Here is a 14,128-nt window from a genome sequence, read left to right as displayed (position 1 = left end):
AGTGATGCATATTAGGAGGAATCAGTTCTTGAATATAAAAGAGACCCTTCCCACTCAGATACAACTGCTCTTCTGAACCCACCCATATTCAGTCTCCAAGTTCAATGACATTTGACAAAGAACAGGCTTCCATAGAGAGACCCTAAAGGCAATGCAACAAATTTATGTACAAGATACATCAGGCAGTGGAGACAAACACAAATAAATCACGGATCTTATTCTAGAAGTATTCACAGGCACAGCTCTAACAGCAACACATAAATGTGACAAATGATTTAATAACCGTAGACACAAAATACTTTAGAAACATAACGTAAAGTCAGTAATCTTGTGGGAGACAAGGGGTGGAGAAAGGCTTCACCTTCCTCCTATATTTGATCTCGACTTAATATGATAAAAAGGTTCTCAAGTAGACAGGTGAGCTTTCCAGGCAAAGAAAGCCAGAGCCCAGGCAGAGGCTTGAACGTGTAGAACACAGCAGGTTTGGAAACATCCAGGTTGCCCGGAGTGTGAAGTATAATGTGTAGGAAGGAGTCAGAAAGAGGCTGAGAGCTAGGCTGGGACCATTCTGTGAAGACTGCAGAGAAGATTGCAGTTTGAGAGAAAGGTTGAAGAAAAGAGAAAGGCTAACTTGGGTTTTTCTTTGGATGGACAATATTAAACATTTTGTTGGCGAGGAAAAGTCAGTACAAATAAGTGCCTTCACATTTATTATGTCAGTTAATCCTCCCCAAGCTGTGAGAGTAAGCAGGGCAAGTACAATTCTTTCCACTTCATAGTCTCAGATGAGTTAAAAGTTATTTACTACACAGAACAAACTATTAAGCAGCATAGATCACCCAGCTCTTTCCAGGGCTCTTCTCTAAAATACCATGAAGCCTCTCTGATTGTATGTGAAAAGATTCCAGAACAGCCCACAGAACAAAGTTAAAGACCACAGAGTGGTAGTATGAGGAGTACTGAGGAGTTAGAACGACCACAGACTTCTTTTTAAAGAAGCAATTGGGCTTCTAAATCAGCCAATTTAGCATCTTTGCGCCTGCTTCCTTATTTGCAAAAGAGCTATGTACCACCTCTTACTTGCAGAGGTATCGTATGGCTCAAATGTAAATTTGCATGTGCAAAGCTTAACCTGGTACGTCCTCAGAATAAATGGTGCATCTTACTCTCCTTCTCTTCCTCCAAATCCAAACCCATTTTCCATCTCATCCCTCAAAACTCAGCCAAGCAGAAATAAAGCTAAATTGAGTGAACCCAGCCTTAACTGGACTGTATGAAAACCACTCACTCCATTATTATTGTTCACACCTCATACAATTCTTTATGGATAACCAAAGACTTGGGTTCTGAAATCTTTATCTTTCAACTGGAAAGAAAAACATCAAACTGGAGTCAACAGGCCAGAAAACTTTTGGCTGATGACATCACAGCATGACTAAACCTCAGAGAAAATCAGTTTTCAGATGATGGTCATTTATCACTTTCATTATCCTGAACAATAATCTGGCTCAAGTAACTAATTTCCCTGCCACTAGGAGAGGGGAGGGGATTACACCACCAAAAGCATGTTTTCATAAAAGGACACTCTGCAGAACACTCTCAACTTCTACTACCTACAGAACCCTTAGCCTTACTTAGACAAGAAAATTAGAACCCTCTCCACTTTCCAGACTTTCCTTCTCCACTACATACACCCTGATGAGTGTTAAAGGCTCTACCCCAGGGCTGGTGTTGAAACCCACACAGGGACAAGTAGGCTTGTTCAGAAGCCCAACTGCTCAGAGTCCAAAACTGTAGATCAGGACAGTCTCAGGAAACAGTAGCAACTTCTTTTTATATACAAAGGCAGATTACAGACAGCAAGACACTGGGGAGAGAAAGCAGGATGATGTCAATGAAAGCAGCACTGAGCTGGGGAGGATGCCTAAAGTGTAGTTCTGATCCTGTCCCTAGCTGGCTGAGTGACACTGGACAGGTCCCTTTACCATCTCCAGGCTTCCTTCCTTCACCTAAGAAAATGAGATAGTGAGACCAGAGTCTCCTGGACATTTAACCATCGTCAATGGGCCAGCAATATTGGCATCACCTGGGATCTTGTTAGCAATTTAAAATCTCACTCCCCAAGCTGCTGCTGCTAAGTCGCTTCAGTCGTGTCCGACTCTGTGCAACCCCATAGACGGAAGCCCACCAGGCTCCCCCGTCCCTGGGATTCTCCAGGCAAGAACAGTGGAGTGGGTTGCCATTTCCTTCTCCAATACAGGAAAGTGAAAAGTGAAAATGAAATCGCTCAGTAGTGTCCGACTCTTCGTGACTCCATGGACTGCAGCCTACCAGGCTCCTCCGTCCATGGGATTTTCCAGGCAAGAGTACTGGAGTGGGTTGCCATTGCCTGCTCCCACTCCCCAAACTAGGCTTTACCAAATCTGAACGTGGAAGTTAACTTCCCCTGGTGATTTGTATGCACTTTAAGTATTGTTCTTGGATCCCTTCAACCTCTGACATTCTAGGATCCCAGGAGGTCCACAGCAGAGAGCCATGACAAAGCCAGAGCTGGACGGGACTGAAAGTGAAAATCTTAAGTCTCACTAACTCTCTTCTATCACTAGCTAGTGGAGACAACGGTGCTTCCCAGGTGGCGCAGTGGTGAGGCACTCGCCTGCCAATGCAGGAGACACAAGAGACTTGGGTTCGATCCCTGGGTCGGGAAGATCCCCGAGAGGAGGAAACGGCAACCCACTCCAGTATTCTTGCATGGAAAATTACACGGATAGAGGAGCCTGGGGGGCTATAGTCCATGGAGTCGCAAAGAGTCGGACACGACTGAGCACACAACTGACGGACTGACTGGAGACAAGGGAGAAAAGGCACGTTTCCATCCCCCTTCATATCCTTCCACCTGTAGTTCAAGATATCTCTCACGTTGCATTCTCTAACTTAAGTACGTTTTGTAGGTTAAATTGGTCCTGTACACCTTCACTTGTGAAAAGACTACGGAAATGTACTCAGATTCAGGAATGTTGCAGCGGTAGCTCCATTTAAAAGCCGGGAACCAGTTTGGGGTTTGTTTGTTTTGCCATCTCACCCTCTAGTACACACTCCCTGCCCAACCTTGGACAGGACTCTCTCCGCAGACTGCTGACTGACAGGAGAAAGCAAAAATTTCGTGGCAGGACGCATTCCGGCAAAAGTTACAGGGACTGGAGTGAGCCTCAAGGACCCACCCGCGGGCGACAGAGCCGGACATTCGAGTCAGTAGGACAAGTTCAAAGGCGCCTACCTCATATCGAGATTGAGGGCAGAACAGGAAAGATCACGGACGCACTCCTAGGCCTTATGAGGCCAGGGAAATGACCGGAGCTCCGCGTTGCAGCAACCGGCGTCCGTCTCAATTTAGCCAAGCTAATTTTTAAAAGTACAGCCCAGGAAGAAGAGCAGTGGTGATTGGCCAGGAGGGGCCAATCAGCGTGCCGTTGAGTCGCGTCGCCTAGCAAGGAGGGGCGGGCTGGATATTTTCAAAGTGAACTCTGAGGCTAATAGACTCCCCAATGGGGCGTGGTTTCGAGTACCATTGGTTAGACCGGACTAGACTGACAAAGGGAGTATTGCTGCTGCGTCACTTCAGTCGTGTCCGACTCTGTGCGACCCCATAGATGGCTGCCCACCAGGCTTCCCCGTCCCTGGGATTCTCCAGGCAAGAACACTGGAGTGGGTTGCCATTTCCTTCTCCATTGCATGAAAGTGAAAAGTGAAAGTGAAGCCGCTCAGTCGTGTCCGACTCCAGCGACCCCATGGTGGGTCCCTTTAAAGACGTGTTTTTATTTAAATAACCCTGCCAGAGGATTGAGAGCGGCTGCATTACGTGGTGAAGTCCTGAGCAATTAAAACATTATTAAGCTTTGGAGAATTGGCGATCCATTGGGTTAAGACTCGCTGCTTTCTCTGCCCTGGCCCAGGTTCAATCCCTGGTGGGGGTACCGAGATCCCGAAAACCACAGGGCGGTCAAATAATAACAACAACAACAATAATAAGCTTTTATAGAGTCAAACGTGAACTCTTGCTGGCTTCACAAATGGCCTTGTGATGGAAGCAGAGCAGAAATTATTGCCCCTATTTCATGGATAGCACCCATAGTGCAGATAACTAATAGTAGCTAAAACATTAATTGAGGGCTAACTCTTGGTGATTGCTATAACTTTTTAAATTGTTTTAAACATTGTCCCCAAAAGTAGGTGCTTTTATTATTGTCATTTTACAGACACAAGAAAACTGTAGCTTGCTAATTGCATGCGTGCTAAGTCACTTCAGTTGTGTCCGACTCTTTGTGACCCTATGGACTGTAGCCTGCCAGGCTCCTCTGTCTGTGGGATTCTCCAGGCAAGAATACTGGAGTGGGTTGCCATGCCCTCCTCCAGGGGATCTTTCTGACCCAGGGATCGAACTTGTGTCTCCTGCAGCTCCTGCATTGCAGCCAGATTCTTTACCTCTGAGGCACCAGTGAAGCCCCATGCTTGCTAACTGCCCAATATCAAAATGCTGCATTGTGGCAAAGCAGGTACTACCATTGATATTTTCGTTTATTTCATTAGTACATTAATTAATTCATTCAACATTTATTGAGCACCTGCTTTGGTCCAGGAGCTAGAAAAAAATATATGAGTAACTGATAAAAGACTTGAAGAGTTTATCACCCTGCTCTATGTCCTGAGGAGGGAAAGAGAAAAGTGGAGATACCAGGAATAAAATCTAAGAATTCCTGCATATACAGATGCTCTATTACTAAACTACATTTTTACCTTTATTATTAGTCCATTCTCCTTTTACTGATAGTATCTCATAGCTTTTACATTAAAGGGAAAATAGTCGTATGATCCCAAGCCCTCGTCTCTTTTTAATCTCCCTAGGTTATCACATATAAATCCATGACTTTAAATATCACCTAAAAGCTGGCCCTGAACTCCAGACTCATAAATCCAACTGATTATTCCACATCTCCACTTAGCTGTCTAATAGATATCTCAAACTCAACATATTCACAACCTCACCAAATCTGATCCTTCCTCCAATGCCCCCCATTTCAGAAACTGGTACCATATCAAGTCTGTTAATCAAGTCAGAAACCTGGGTATCATCCTTGATTCTACTCTTTCCCACCACCTTAACCTCCCAAATCCAATCCTTCAGCAAGTCCTGTTGATTCTACCTCAAAATGTATGGCAAAACCAATACAATATTGTAATTAGCCCCCAATTAAAATAAATAAATAAATAAAATAATAAATGAGGAAGGGAATATTGAAAAAGAATTCAATACACCATTCTAAAAAATCCTGTTTTGATAGAAGTAAGTTAAACATAGGAGACATTTGAAAATAAACCAACTTTGTTGCAAAAAAATATATATATATATACACATACATATATATTATATCCATCCACTTCTCTCCATCTCCACTACCACCATGATCTCTCAATGGGACCACTGTCAAAAGCCTCCAAGATGTTCTACCCCTTTCCAATCTGGCTCGTCTATAATGCAAATACAATACAGTGATGTGATCAACCTTTTTAAAAAACAAAAAACAAAAATTATGTCCCTCTCCTGCTTTTGTAGTACCCACAGAATTAAAATCCAAACTCCTTACCCTGGACTACAAGTCCCATCTATCTCACCAACCTCATTTCATACCACTCTCTTTCTCATTTACTCCATTCCAGCCATAATGATCTTCTTCCCAAACTTTGAATATACAGAAAATCACACTCCTCGGGATCTTCACACATGATATTCCCACTGTCAGAAATATTCTTCCCTCTCTTCTTTAAATCACTTTTTTTTCTCATGCTTTAAAGTCTCAGCTTAACTATCCTCTCTTCAGAGAGGCCTTCCTTTACCATGTTATCTAGAGTAGGATTCTTCTCCCACTCGCTTATACTTTATCTCAACCCTTACATTTCTTTTAGAGTAATTATTGCAATTTTTAATTTTTGAACCTACCTCATCACTCAAGAATGCAAACTCCACAACTGTAAGGACCACAGGCATTGTGCTCTATCTTCAGTGATTAGCATTAAGAAGAGTCCACATTTATCAACTGCTTACTGTATGTGTAACACTGTTTTGACACTCACAACAATACAATGAATTGTTACAGTTTCTGTTTTGCAGAAGGGCTTCCCTGGTAGCTCTGCTGGTAAAGAATCCACCTGCAATGCAGGAGACCTGGGTTCCATCCCTGGGTTGGGAAGATCCCCTGGAGGAGGGCACGGCAACCCCACTCTAGTATTCTTGCCTGGAGAATCCCCATGGACAGAGGAGCCTGGCAGGCTATAGCCCATGGGGTCACAATGAGTCGAACACAACTGAGTGACTAAGCACACAGCACATTTGCAGAAGAGGAGCTTGTAGTAACTTGCCCAAGATCACACAGCTAGTAAGCTATTAGATTGGGATTTAAACCCATGCAGTCTGATTCCAGAGACCAAAGACAAAGCACTACCCCATACCTGTCTCCTGGACAGATGAGTGGAAAATATTTGTTAACCAAGTAAATGGGTTATCTTCCTTTAAGGGTCATCGCTGTGGATAAGCATCCTACTGGGATGCACTATAAAGGAAATATAGTATTAACACAAATCACTACAGATCTTCTTTAGTCAAAAGAGGAAAAAGTACATCCACCAAAACAACAGCAACACAAAAATCACAAAACGAGAAATTTATTTTTCCTATTTCCTTCCAGTTTTTCACAAAAATTAAACAGTTATTGAGTAAAAATTATAATTTTTCCAAAAATTAAAAAAAAAAATTCTCTCAACTTTCAAAACTCCAGTTGACTTAACCTTTCCTTTGGGCAGCACTCAGAGAGACTACTAAGAAAAGAGGAGACAGCTCTTGACACTGCCATTTTCCAATATTTCCCTCCAACCTAGGCATACAAAATTGTCATGAACTCTCCTTTCCCCCACCCACTACATTCCTGTATGAAAACCTGGTAGGAAACATCTGCTCTTATCTACCTCACTTTAACATGAAAATATATTTCACATGGATCCAACATTTAATTGTGAAAATGCAACCATGGAAATATTAGATAAAATATAAAAAATATTTTTATAATCTTGAATAAAGAGTATTACTCAGCCATTAAAAAGAATACATTTGAATCAGTTCTAATGAGGTGGATGAAACTGGAGCCTATGATACAGAGTGAAGTAAGCCAGAAGGAAAAACACCAATACAGTATACTAACGCATATATATGGAATTTAGAAAGATGCTAACAATAACCCGGTGTACGAGACAGCAAAAGAGACACTGATGTATAGAACAGTCTTATGGACTCTGTGGGAGAGGGAAAGGGTGGGAAGATTTGGGAGAATGGCATTGAAACATGTAAAATATCATGTAAGAAACGAGTTCCCAGTCCAGGTTCGATGCACGATACTGGATGCTTGGGGCTAGTGCACTGGGACGACCCAGAGGGATGGTATGGGGAGGGAGGAGGGAGGAGGGAGGAGGGTTCAGGATGGGGAACGCGGGCATACCTGTGGCGGATTCATTTTGATGTTTGGCAAAACTAATACAATTATGTAAAGTTTAAAAATAAAATAAAATTAAAAAAAAAAGAAAACCTTTCTAAACAGGACAAAAATTTAGAGATTTTTGAGCAAAAGTCTCAATAATATTAAGTAGTATTTGGCAAAACAAGTAAACAAAAACAAGGTTTAAAAAATCTAACAACAAACTGGCTAAAAACATTGTCAACACAAGTGACAAAGGAATAATTTCCAAAATGTACAAAGAGAACTTCATGATCAACAAGAAAAAGATGAACTATCCACCAAAAAAAAAAAAAAACTGACAAGGAAATGAACAATTAGAGAATATAAATGGTCAATAAACATAAAAATATGCTGTTTCACTAAAACTACATGTAGATTAAAACAGCAATGCATTGTTTTGTTTAGAATATTGGCAAAATTTTGATAGATTAGTAATAACTTCTGTTACTAAAGGGGTGAGTAAACAGGCACTTACATTTTCAGCAGAAATAAAAACTGCTACCAACTTTAGGAGTGTTATTTGAAAAGATATAGTGACTTTTAAAAATTTGAACCATTTTACCCAGAGATTCTACTTCTTTTTTTTTTTTCCCTCAGTAAATGTAGATTTTTATTAAAACTCTTGTCATTCTTTACAATTTAGATATTTGTGGGCTTTTGTATATTTGCTTTACATCTTTTCAGAGTCTAAAATTAAATACTTTCCTTTTCCAATTGTTGCTTGCCACTTCTGAGTTCTTTTAAAAATCAAATTTATCATGGTATGATATATAGACAAAAAACTGCATCAATTTTAATTGTATATTTTGATGGGAGATTCTACTTCTGGTAATCTTTTCTACAAAAATATTTATTCCAAGAAATAAGGCTGAACGTTTTCCAAAATTGAGAGAGACATAAACCTACATTCAAAAAGGTAAGTAAACCCCGAAGAGGATAAACCCAAAGAAATTCAAACAAAAACAAACTTCTGAAAACTAAAGACAAAAAAAAAACAAACCTTGAAAGCAGCAAGAGAGAAATGATACCTTTCTAATAGAGCAAAATTTTGTCGAGTGACAATAGAAACCATACAGGCCAGAAGAAGGTGGCAGTGTTTTTTCCAATACTAAGAGGAAAGAGCTGTCAGTTGGCAACTGAGAATTCTATATCCAAGGAAAATATCCGTCAAAAGTGAAGGGGAAATGAAGTCGTTCTCAGATGCTCCTCTTAAAAGAATAGAAAGTTTACAAGGTAAAAAAAATAGTCATGGAAGAAATTTTGTATTAACAACACAAGGGAGAAAGAACTGTGGAAAGAGTAAAAATACAGGTAGATACAACTGACCCTCCTTCTGATACTGCTTTCTCAATTATGTCTGAGAGTTATAGCAAAATGTATAACACTATCTGATGCAGTTCTCAATATATGTAGAGGAAATGTTTAAAACAATAATATCGATGTAGGAGGATAAAGGAAGGAAAAGTTTTACACTCCCTCAAACTGATAAAATGTCAACTACAGTAGACTGTGATATGTTGTGTATATATAATGGAATAATTAGAACATGCACTGAAAAAAAAAGCTATATACAACACAACATCCAAAAAACTCAGATTTTAAAATGGGCAGAAGTCCTGAATAGACATTTTTCCAAAGGGGAAATGCAGATGGACAATGGGTACATGAAAAGATGCTCAACACTGCTAATCATCAGGTAAATGTAAATCAAAACCCCAATGAGATAGCACCTCACATCTGTCAAAATGGCCATCATCAAAAAGACAATACATAACAAAGTGTTTGTGAGGATGTTGAGAAAAGGAAACCTTAGTACACTGTTGGTGGGAATGTAAACTGGTACAGCCACTCTGGAAAACAGTATGGAAGGTTCTCAAAAAACCTGAAAACAGAACTACCATATGACCCAGCAATTCCACTTCTGGGTATATATCTGAAAAACAAAACTAACACAAAAAGATAAGATACATGTACCTTAATGTTGACAGGAGCATTATTTACAAATTGCCAAGGTATGGAAGCAACCTAAGTGTCTAGCAACAGGTAAATGGATAAAGATGATGTGAGATACACACACACATACACACACACAAAATGGAATACTATTCAGCCATAAAAAGAATGAAATTTTGCTATTTGCAGCAACATGATTGGACCTGGAGGGTATTATGTTAAGTAAAATAAGTCAGACAGAGAAGGACAAATACTGTATATGATTCACTTATATGTGAAATCTAAAAAAAAAAAAAACAGTAAATATAACAAAAATTAAGCAGGCTCAGAGATATAGAAAACAAACTAGTGGTTACCAATGGGGATAGAGAAGGGAGAGGGGCAATATAGGGGTAGGGAATTGAGTCACAAAACTATCATATATGAAATAAGCTATAAGGATCTCTTTAAGAAAAACGGAGATATCAAAGGAACATTTCATACGAGGATGGGCAAGATAAAGGACAAAAAACAGTAAGGACCTAACAGAGGCAGAAGAGATTAAGAGGAGGTGGCAAGAATGCACAGAAGAACTGCACAAAAAAAGATCTTAATGAGCTGGATAACCACAATAATGTGGTCACTCACCTACAACCAGATATCCTAGAGTGTGAAGTCAAGTGCCTTTAGAAAGTACCAATAAAGCTACTGGAGGTGATAGAATCCCAGCTAAGCTATTTCAAATTGTAAAAGATGATGCTGTTAAAGTGCTGCACTCAATATGTCAGCAAATTTGAAAACCCCAGCAGTGGCCACAGGGCTGGAAAAGGTCAGTTTTCATTCCAATCCCAAACAAGGGCAGTGCTAAAGAATGTTCAAACTACTGGACAATTGTGCTCACTTCCCATGCTAGTAAGGTTATGCTCAAAATTCTTCAAGCTAGGCTTCAGCAGTACAAGAACTGAGAACTTCCAAGTGTACAAGCTGGATTTATAAAAAGTAGAGGAATCAGAGATCAAATTGCGAACATTTGTTGGATTATAGAGAAAGCAAGGGAACTCCAGAAAAACATCTACTTCTGCTTCATTAAAGCCTTTGATTGGGTGGATCACAACAAATGTAGAAAATTCTTAAAGAGATGGGAATACCAGATCATCTTACCTGTCTCCCAAGAAACTTGTATGTGGGTCAAGAAGCAACAGTTAGAACCAGATATGGAACAACAGACTGGTTCAAAATTGGGAAAGGAGTAGGACAAGGCTGTATATCGTCACTGTTTATTTAACTTATAGGAAGAGTACATCATGTGAAATGCCAGGCTGGATGAGTTACAAACTGGAATCAAGATTGCCAGGAGAAATAACAACCTCAGGCAGATGATACCACTCTAATGACAGAAAGTGAAGAGAAACTAAACAGCCTCTTGATGAGGGCAAAAAAGGAGAGTGAAAAAGCTGGCTTAAAACTCAACATTAAAAAAAACTAAGATCATGGCATCCAGTCCCATCACTTCATGGCAAATAGAAGGGGGAAAAGTGGAAGCAGTGACAGATTTTCTCTTCTTGAACTCCAAAAACACTGTGGATGGTGATTGCAGCCATGAAATGAGAAGACACTTGCTCCTTGGAAGGAAAGCTATGACAAACCTAGACAGTGTATTAAAAAGCAGAGACATTACTTTGCCAACAAAGGTCCATATAGTCAAAGCTATGGCATTTCCAGTAGTCATGTTTGTATGTGAGAATTGGACCATAACGAAGGCTGAGTGCCGAAAAATTGATGATTTCGAACTGTGGTGCTGGAGAAGACTCTTGAGAGTTCCTTGAATAGCCAGGAAATCAAACCAGTCAATCCTAAAGGAAATAAAGCCTGAATACTTATTGGAAGGACTGATGCTGAAGTAAGGTGAAGCTCCAACACTTTAGCCACCTGATGCAAAGAGCCCACTCATTGGAAAAGAGCCTGATGCTGGGAAAGATTGAAGGCAAAAGGAGAATAGGGCAGCAGAGGATGAGATGGCTGGATAGCATCACCAATTCAATGGACATGAACTTGGGCAAACTCTGGGAGATAGTGAGGGACAGGGAGGCCTGGTGTGCTGAAGTCCATGGGGTCAAAAAGAATCAGACACAACTTAGCAATTAAACAACACAACAAGCTATAAGGATATACTGTACAATAAAGGGAATATAGTCAATATTTTATAATAACTATAAATGGAGTATAACCTTTAAAATGGTGAATCACTATATTATACATCTGCATAATGTAATATTGTAGATCAACTATACTTCAATTTTTAAAAATCCATATAATCCACCATATTAACAAGCTAATAAATCCACACACACACAAAAAGAAAACTTAATAAGCTAACAAATGAGCTCAAGGTTGTAGGATACGAGATCAATATACAAAACTCAATTGTATTTCCATACACTTGCAAGGAACAATCTGAAAATGAATACAATGGTGTCAAAAAGAATAAAATAGTCCAAAATAAATTTATCCAAAGAAGTACAAGACTTGCACACTGAAAACCACAAAACATCTTTGAGAGAAATTAAAGACTTAAATAAATGTAAAGACATGCCGTGTTCAGTGGTTGGTATACTTAATATTGTTAAGATGGCAATTCCCCTCAAAATGATCAATGCAATCCCTATCAAAATCTGTGTAGAAAAGAGTTAATATAACAGGCCTGAGAATGTTATCATTTGAAAATCCTGTTGGTAAGTTTGGCCCTTGGCTAGGATCTGGGAACTTGGATTTGGGGAGGGTTCCCACCACCTTAATTGACAAGAATAGCTCACTATACTTGCACTGTTTGTGCAAACAACGTGGTTTCTGATGAACACCATCTTTCCTCCTGGGACTCTGGAGTTTTGGTATGTTCTAGGCAGAGGGTGCCTGCATGACCAGCCCCCAACAAAAATCCTTGATACCAAGTCTCTAATGAGCTTCCTTCCTTCATGAACAACATTTCACATGTGTTGTCACAACTCTTTACTGGAAAAAAGTTATGCTAAGTGAAGGAAGTCAGTTACAAAAGACCACATACTGTATGATTCCACATATTAAATGTTCAAAACAGGCAAATCCATAGAGACAGAAATTAGAATGGTTGCTGTCTAAAGCTGAGGAGGTACAGGGTTGGGGGAACTGAGGTATGATAGCTAAAGGGTACAAGGTTTCTTTTTTGGTGATGAAAATGTTCTAAAATTTATTATGGTGATATTTGCACAACTCTGTGAGTATCCTAAAAATCAATGAATTGTACACTTACATGAAGTATGTGGTATCTAAATTACATTTCAATAAAGCTGTTATAACAGTGGCTAATAAAATATATTGGTTCTTTTAAAAAATATTTTATTGAAGAGTGGAAGGAAACACTCAATGGAACTAGTTAGGAAGGTATTGAAATAAACCAGGCATTTTGGACCAACATGATCCAGTATTTTTGGCCGTGGCGAGGCACTTCTGTCTGGTTCTGGGCATAGCAATTCTTGGACAACCATTACCAGTGGTTGTCTTTCTTTCCTTATTGAAAAAGAATTATTATATAACATTATATTAGTTTCAGGTGTACACACTAACGTTCAATTATGTAAATATCCTTAAGCACTCACTAATATAGACCAGCCTAGTGCTATCTCTTACAGTGTAAATGAAAATGAGTAAAACAGAGTCATTCTCCGAAGCATTTCTGTATTTGGAAAGATAAAGTGCCTAATGAAATAACTACAACACAAGGCAGAGTGTGATAAGCCCCAAAGCAAGCTGAATATAAAACTAAAACAGGCTTCAGAGGACACATGCTGAGTGATTACTGTAACACAATCACTACTGTCAAAATCACTCTGATAGCACCAAGAGTGATTACTGAATGGCTAAGTACGTGAGGCCCTGTTAGTTTCTCTACGGAGTTGGACTGTCGCTGTCTCCTTGAACCTATACACATTTTTATGATGGGGCCATTAAGGAAACGTATAAATAAATATAACATATACAAACAGTTTTTAGGATGGGGAGTGAGTCTAGCAGGGAGGGACTCACCAATTTGGGAGACTCACCAATGCAGGAGACCTGGGTTCGATCCCGGGATTAGGAAGATCACCTGGAGAAGGAAATGGCTACCCACTCCAGTATTCTGGCCTGGAGAATTCCATGGACTACAGTCCATGGGGTAGCAAAGAGTCGGACAAGACTGAGCGATTTTCACTTTGAGGGCTTCCCTTATAGCTCAGTTGGTAAAGAATCTGCCTACAATGAGGGAAACCTGGGTTTGATCCCTGCGTTGGGAAGATCCGCTGGAGAAGGGATAGGCTACCCACTCCAGTATTCTTGGGCTTCCCTGTGGCTCAGCTGGTAAGAATCCGCCAGCAATGACGGAGACTTGGATTCGATCCCTGGGTTGGGACGATCCCCTGGAGAAGGAAAAGGTTATCCACTCCAGTATTCTGACCTGGAGAATTCCAAGGACTGTATAGTCCATGGGGTCGCAAAGAGTCGCAAAGACATGACTGAGCGACTTTCACTTCACTTGGCAAAGCAGGCTTGTGTACAAACACGTTTTCCAAGCAGCTGAGACCCCCTGGTGGTCACATGAACTCATTACCCTCTGTGTCATC

At 40.1% G+C, this 14,128-nt stretch overlaps 1 protein-coding gene across 2 annotated transcripts in view; it reads right to left on the bottom strand.

Moving 5' to 3' along the window:
- The window catches only part of CCNB3 (cyclin B3), a 60,026-nt gene extending 46,002 nt beyond the window's left edge, over positions 1-14,024 (bottom strand). Inside the window, exon 1 of one of the 2 annotated variants that reach the window (XM_024988519.2) lies at positions 13,571-14,024. The gene's annotated coding sequence lies outside the window, so the exon portion shown is untranslated. Of the gene's footprint in view, positions 1-3,277; positions 3,402-13,570 lie in introns of those variants that run through there. The other variant, XM_010821947.4, reaches the window with a different exon arrangement.
- Between the last annotated feature and the right edge of the window lie 104 nt (positions 14,025-14,128).

Source organism: Bos taurus, chromosome X (assembly GCF_002263795.3).
Source record: "Bos taurus isolate L1 Dominette 01449 registration number 42190680 breed Hereford chromosome X, ARS-UCD2.0, whole genome shotgun sequence".
Lineage (NCBI taxonomy): Eukaryota > Metazoa > Chordata > Mammalia > Artiodactyla > Bovidae > Bos > Bos taurus.
This window is presented reverse-complemented; position numbering and strand designations above follow the sequence as displayed.